The sequence below is a fragment of the Nanorana parkeri genome, unplaced genomic scaffold (assembly GCF_000935625.1).
Source record: "Nanorana parkeri isolate BGI_ZX_2015 unplaced genomic scaffold, ASM93562v1 scaffold748, whole genome shotgun sequence".
Taxonomy (NCBI): Eukaryota; Metazoa; Chordata; class Amphibia; order Anura; family Dicroglossidae; genus Nanorana; species Nanorana parkeri.
In genome coordinates, this window is record NW_017307016.1 from 351,143 (window position 1) to 358,642 (window position 7,500).

Below are 7,500 nucleotides of genomic sequence, written 5' to 3' on the forward strand. Positions count from 1 at the left end.
GTGACGGTCGGGGATCTGAGGATCGAATGATTTCACCCATAGCCCTGTATTTTCTATAGAAAAAAAAAAAAAGAACTAAAGAAATAAAACTTGTTTTTTAAATACTTTGAATTTTTATTGTTTTTTGTTTTTTTGGGTTGTGAAATGTCATCAAAGCTTTAAAGTGAATACGTCGCATCAATCGATTAAAAAAACCCCAAAAACCTCTTTTTATCTCATGATTAAAATTAACGGCGGCCTCCTGTGAGCTAAAGAATAATCAAGGATCAACGGACCTCTCGCTACATTACAATTCAGATTTAAAGGAGAACTCTGGTGTCAGGGCTTTTCCCCATAGTTCTCCTTAGGGTAACAGGAGGACACAAACTAGCGTCCTCCCGTCACCCTAAGCTCAGTATATAGGGAGCTACAGCTCGCGGTATTCTGAGACGCCGCAGCAGATCCCGGGATCGATGTCGAGATCCGCCCAGCTACGTGAGTGACAGCTGGCTCTGCCTATCTAGAGGCAGAACCAGCTGTACCCTCCCCCGTCCGTTCCGCCAGTTAGCGCTGGCGGAGCGGGGAGGGGGGAATCCAGCCCCTCCCCTGTCACAGCAGAGAGCCGTGACAGGATCGAGAGGTGAGCGAACGCCGGTATGCGTTCTCTCACCTCCCGATCTACTGAGCCGACCTGTGACAGTCTCATTGTCACAGGTCGGCTAGAACTACGAGGTGAGTGAAAAGCCCCTCCCCCTCATAGTTCTCCTTTAAAAAAAATACATCTTAGAAACACTTTCCAATTAGTGTCTTTGGATGCCGCCAGCTGGAAATGAACATCCGCGAGCATTTCATTGTTAAATAAACAAAGTTATTAAATGTATCCGTAGTGCAGCTCAGCGAGACAAATGATTGTATTATCCCAGAATTGGATTACGTGCGTTCTATAAATATGATTCAGCTCAGCGACACACCTACAAAACAAACCCGCTAAACGGTAACAAGGCTCTATAGTAACCTATGATAGGTGTGCGTGTGTTGCCAAAAGTATTGGGACGCCTTTACACGCACATGAACTTTAATGGCATCCCAGTCTTAGTCCGTAGGGTTCAGTATTGGGTTGGCTCCGCCCTTTGCCGCTATAACAGCTCCGCCTCTTCTGGGAAGGCGTCCACAAGGTTTAGGAGTGTGTCTATGGGAATGTTGGACCATTTGTGAGGTCAGGTACTGATGTTGGGGGAGGGGCTCGCAGTCTCCGCCTCTAATTCATCCCAAAGGTGTTCTATGGGGGTTGAGGTCAGGACTCTGTGCGGCCAGTCAAGTTCCTCCCCCCCAAACTCCCCCATCCATGTCTTTATGGACCTTGCTTTGTGCACTGGTGCGCAGTCATGTCGGAACAGGAAGGGGCCGTCCCCAAACTCCTCCCACAAAGTTGGGAGCATGAAATTGTCCAAAATGTCTTGGTGTGCTGATGTCTTAAGAGTTCCTTTCACTGGAACTAAGGGGCGGAGCCCAACCCCTGGAAAACAACCCCGCCCCCCCATAATCCCCTCCCCCAAACTTCACACTTGGCACAATGCAGTCAGGCAAGTACCGTTCTCCTAGCAACCGCCAAACCCAGACACGCCCATCGAATTGCCAGACAGAGAAGCGTGATTGGTCACTCCAGAGAACACGTCTCCACTTCTCTAGAGTCCAGTGGCGGCGCGCTTTACACCGCGGCATCCCACGCTTTGCATTGCACTTGGTGATGTGCGGCTTGGATGCAGCTGCTCATCATTGCCCTGGACCGGCTTTGTGATGGTAACAACAGTGGACCATGCCTGCGTTATGTGCCTGCAAGGCCGCCTGTAGTCCCCACCAGTAGAACACATGACTCACTATTTTAACGGTAGCTTCCAATTTAAAAAGGTTGAAGAAGACTTCTGAAATGACCTGGATGGTGGGCTTAAAGGAGAAGTATGGGGTTAGGGCTTTTCCCCTTAGTTCTCCTTAGGGTAACGGGAGGACACAAACTAGCTTCCTCCCGTCACCCTAGGCTCAGTATATAGAGAGCTGCTGCTCGCCGTATACTGAGACGCCGCAGCGGATCCTGACAATTATGTCTGGATCCGCCCAGCTGCGTGAGTGACAGCTGGCTCTGCCTATCTAGAGCCAGCAGTACCCGCCCCCTCCCCGTCTGTTCCGCCAGTCAGCGCTGGAGGATTGGAGCAGGGAAATCCAGTCCCTCCCCTGTCACGGCAGAGAGCCGTGACAGGATCGAGAGGTGAGCGAACGGCGGTATGTGTTCCCTCACTTCCCGATCTACTGAGCCGACCTGTGACAGTCTCATTATCACAGGTCGGCTAGAACTATGAGGAGGAGTGAAAAGCACCCCCTCATAGTTCTCATTTTAGAAGTTCTCATGTAGCCCCACTTGGGTCCCCACAGCATGCCAGGTATGCAGAGCCCCAGTAGAGGTGATCAGTGTTGGCTGCACTCTGCTCATCTTTGGGGGCTCTGTCTTGTGAAACTCTGCTGTGTGCATGCAATGGTGGTAGTCCCAGACTTTGGAACCCAGCACCTGGCCTGGCCCTTTATTGGCTAAGAATACAGTTTGCAGGGAGTATGAGGGCCCCGCGCTTGGCAAGAAGGCGACACGATAACAGTTTGAACTAATACCTTATGTAGGAGTGTTCCGCGATGGCAAGTTCGCCCTTTATGTATGTCAGAGAGTTCTCAGCCATTGTTACATTCTTCCCAAGAACCGGCTATTGGCAAAGTGTTTCAGGAAATCGGCTTACTCTGAATGAACATTAATCCGCCACAGAGATCCAATTTAATTGGGGAGGCTGAGCCAGATTATTGCGCAAAGCTACTAAGAAGTTAACAAGTCAATAATCTCCAAGAAGAGTTTCCAAAACAAGATAGAATCTGGTTGCTGTTATAAGCCACTGGTACTCCCCGTTACCTGACAAGTACCAGTGGCTTATAATGTGGTTTGGGGGTGAGGGGGAGGGGTCAATGTTATTTTAGTTTTATATGTATGAGTTTTAAACAGTTTGTATCTGTTTGTGTTATAAATACATGATCATTGTTTAAAATTACATATATGACAAAGGATTCCCAGAGCACAATTGGTTGAGCTAAAGAGAGAGCACAGCAAATGCAGCTTGCTTTGAGACTCCCTCACTCTAATTGAAGCCTGATACTGAGCTGTCTGACAAGGGATGATACGACGCCGTTATGACCTATTGAGTTATGTAAAGAACGGACTTCCTTCGGCACAGCTTAGAGTTACAAAGAAGTTGGAAAACAGTCTATCGAGTTCAACCCACCAACATGCTTCACATGTGAAAAGGAGACCAGAGTAGACATGCGCATTCTGATTCGGACGCACCTGCAAATCAACGAAATTCAGCTGATTCGGCGGTTCGTCCGAATGCGAAATAACAATTTTATTATATGCCCGAATATACTAAAACTATATTCGGGCATAGATAAATTAGTCTCCAGAACGCGCGGCGGCCATATTGTCCGCCAGCGTGTTCTGCGCATGCCCGCTGCCATCTTGGAGGCGCAGCGCATGATGTCACATGACGGTGACGTCATATACTGAACGAGCTGCGGCCACATCGGCCGCCGGCTCGTTTTTGAGCATGCGGACCGACATTTTGGAGTATATCTTGGTATGCACCATGATGGCAGCACCCGAACATGCGGGCGTCACAAGGGGGGTGCGGGCCGCACCCGGCTGACACCATTGGAGGGGTGACACCAAAATGACTTGTGTCATTATGGTGTCAGACACTCGGTCATGGACCAAGAGCCCGACAGTTTCGTGAGAGAGAAAGGGACCCGGCGGCATACCTTATCCTGCCGGGTGACTGTCCCCTCCTCTCTCTGCCGGCGTCCATCACCAAGATGGCCGCCGGAAGGTGTCAATAAGATGGCCGCACATGCGCGATGACGTCATGCGTGATGACGTCACGGCATGGTGTCACCCACTATACGCTCCGGGAGACACACCCGGCCTCGGGATGCCCCTGTCGCCGCCATCTTGGTGTATACCAAGATACACTCCAAAATAGCGGCGTGCATGCGCAGAACGCGTCGGCAGCCAACCTGCAGTTTATTGTGTGGATTCAGATTCGGAGTCTCTTTGCCTCCGAATCCAAAACAGCGTAAAAATTTGTTTCCTGCGACGAAACGACTGACATTTTTTTTTCGTTTTCATTTGTTTCCTCCGCAACTAATTTTTTGCTCTGCGCATGTCTAGACCAGAGCGCCTCTTGTTGGTTGGATAGAAGAATTTCATGACTGAAAGTAATAGAAAAGTCATGTTTTGTTTAGTACTGTAATTGAGCATAAAGATAGTAGTACTAAAAATGTAAACGGCCACGTTTTGTCACTCTTGGGAAGAGATCCCGAGGACGATGATTGGTCACAGCTGGAATTATGCTTTATCCCCATGGCAGGCCCGGCCCGGGTCCCTGCTGCCTGTGGGAACGTGATCTCGCCCGCATTAAGCGATTGTCCCGGCAAGGAATCGCTTTGTCAAGCTACAAGAAGAACAATTGAGGAATACTTTGCGCATCAATCCTGACCTTAACAACCGAATTTCCTGGCGGGCGGCTCAGATAGGCGAATGTGGACTTGTGGAGGCCTTTCAGGCAGTTTTGGGTAGCGGGCCGGGCCCAGGGCGGAGGCGTGGGATCCTCATATACGGATTGTTTGCTTCTATAAAAACAGCCATTGTAATGACTTCGAATGGGAACGCATGTGCCAAGAACCGCTAGTAACATGAAACTTTCCTTTGTGGAGCCTTCGGCTTACAATCTTTAATTAAACGGCATCTGTGCCAGGAAGTTCCGCCACGCTTCACCGCCAGTTTTTGTGTTCTGAGCGACCTGTAGAACAGGTGACGGAGATCGACCAGATAACGTCTTAACCCTCGATGGGTCGCAGAGGCGCCCCCCCAACAATGCAACAATGTAACTATATCTGAGATGGATCGGCGGAGATTCTTTGTGCTGGAAATGAACAATTCCAAACTAAAATAATCAAAACAGAGGATTCATTCTGTACAAAATGTTCTTCTGCAACCTTCAAAAACTTGTAACTTTATAAATAACTTACACAAACAAACATATGCCAATTGCACGAAGGCAAATACGTGACACTCCCAATGTTTCCGCTTTGACACGAGGACAGCAAAAAAGTGTTTTTTTTTAAGGCATCAGCACACCAAGACATTTTGGACAATTTCATGCTCCCAACTTTGTGGGAGGAGTTTGGGGACGGCCCCTTCCTGTTCCAACATGACTGCGCACCAGTGCACAAAGCAAGGTCCATAAAGACATGGATGGGGGAGTTTGGGGGGGAGGAACGTGACTGGCCGCACAGAGTCCTGACCTCAACCCCATAGAACACCTTTGGGATGAATTAGAGCGGAGACTGCGAGCCCCTCCCCCAACATCAGTACCTGACCTCACAAATGGTCCAACATTCCCATAGACGCACTCCTAAACCTTGTGGACGCCTTCCCAGAAGAGGCGGAGCTGTTATAGTGGCAAAGGGCGGAGCCAACCCAATACTGAACCCTACGGACTAAAGGTCCCCACACGCCTTACAATAATCGCGGGAAATCCCGCGATCGTACGATTATCGTAAGGTGTGTGGAAGCCGTGCGACCTTTACTACTGTAAGGTCGCACGACTTTTAACTTACTGACATGTTCGAAAACCCGCCGAGCATCGTACGATGTTCGGCGGGTTTGTGGCATGTCCGTACGATAACAGCCGTACGGGCCGGTGTGCGCAAACGCACACTACCCATTCGGCATTGCGGTCATCGGAAGCTCGCCCCTCAGGGGGCGTGGCTTGCTATCATCGCAAGTACGATCTGCCTATGCAAGATAGGCAGATCGTACGTTTTTTTTAAGTACCTTACAACCATCGCAAGACAAAAGTCATACTATGGTTGTAAGGTGTGTGCCCAGCCTAAGACTGGGATGCCATTAGAGTTCCTGTGCGCGTGTAAAGGCGTCCCAATACTTTTGGCAATATGGTGTATGTAATGTAACTATATCTGAGATGGATCGGCGGAGATTCTTCGTGCCGGAAATAAACAACTAAAATAATACAAACAGAGAGTTCATTCTGTACAAAATGTTCTTCTGCAACTTTCGAAAAGAAAACTTCTAACTTTATAAATAACTTACACACACATACAGGTGAAACTCGAATAATTAGAATATCGTGCAAAGTTCATTTATTTCACTAATGCAACTTAAAAGGTGAAACTAATACATGAGAGAGACTCATTACATGCAAAGCAAGATAATTCAAGCCGTGATTTGTCATCATTGTGATGATTATGGCTTACAGCTCATGAAAACCCCGAGAACCCCAAATCCACAACCTCAAAAAAGTAGATTATTACATGCAATCAATAAAACAAGGATTGTACATAGAACAATATCGGACCTCTGAGAAGTACAAGCATGCATATGTACTCAGTACTTGGTTTGGGCCCCTTTTGCAGCACTTACTGCAATTACTTTTGCACGATAGTGTAATTATTCGAGTTTCACCTGTATACCAATTGCACGAAGGCAAATACGTCACACTCCCAATGTTTCCGCTTTGAAATGTAGACAGCAAAAAATTGTTTTGTTTTTTTAAAGACAGAATCTGCAAATATCCTTCTGGAAATTATTTTTCTTTACTTGTAAACTGCACAAACGTTACTTCAAATCACAGAAATAACATTTCAGTAGAAATAATTGAATTTGTTTTAGAGCACAAAGCTTGTAAACTTCATGAAAATGGTCAAATCCCAAATATGTACGAAGTATAAAGAATAGGGAAATACGAACCCTTAAAGGAGAACTATGGGGTCAGTGTTTTCCCCCGTAGTTCTCCTTAGGGTGACGGGAGGACACAAACTAGCGTCCTCCCGTCACCCTAGGCTCAGTATATAGGGAGCTACTGCTCGCGGTATACTGAGACGCCGCAGCCGGAGCGGATCCCGACTATCTAGAGGCAGAGCCAGCTGTGCCCGCCCCCTCCCCCGTCCGTTCCGCCAGTCAGCGCTGGAGGATCGGAGCGGGGAGGGGAGAATCCAGCCCCTCCCCCTGTCACGGCAGAGAGCCGTGACAGGATCGAGAGGTGAGCGAACGCCGGTATGTGTTCTCTCACCTCCCGATCTACTGAGCCGACCTGTAACAGCCTCATTGTCACAGGTCGGCTAGAACTACGAGGAGGAGTGAAAAGCACCCCCCCCCCTCATAGTTCTCCTTTAAAGGAGAACTATGGGGGGCAGTGTTTTTCCCCATAGTTCTCCTCAGGGTCACGGAGGACATAAACTAGCGTCCTCCCGTCACCCTAAGCTCAGTACTGTATTTTTCCGTGTATAAGATGGGGGGGCCGAGAGGAGAGCCGCGGTTACGAAACTACCGATATCTCTGCAGACTAGCCTCACGAGTGAAACTTCCCATTGCAGAGACAAGCTAACAGGTTTCCTCCAATCATGAGCCTTATG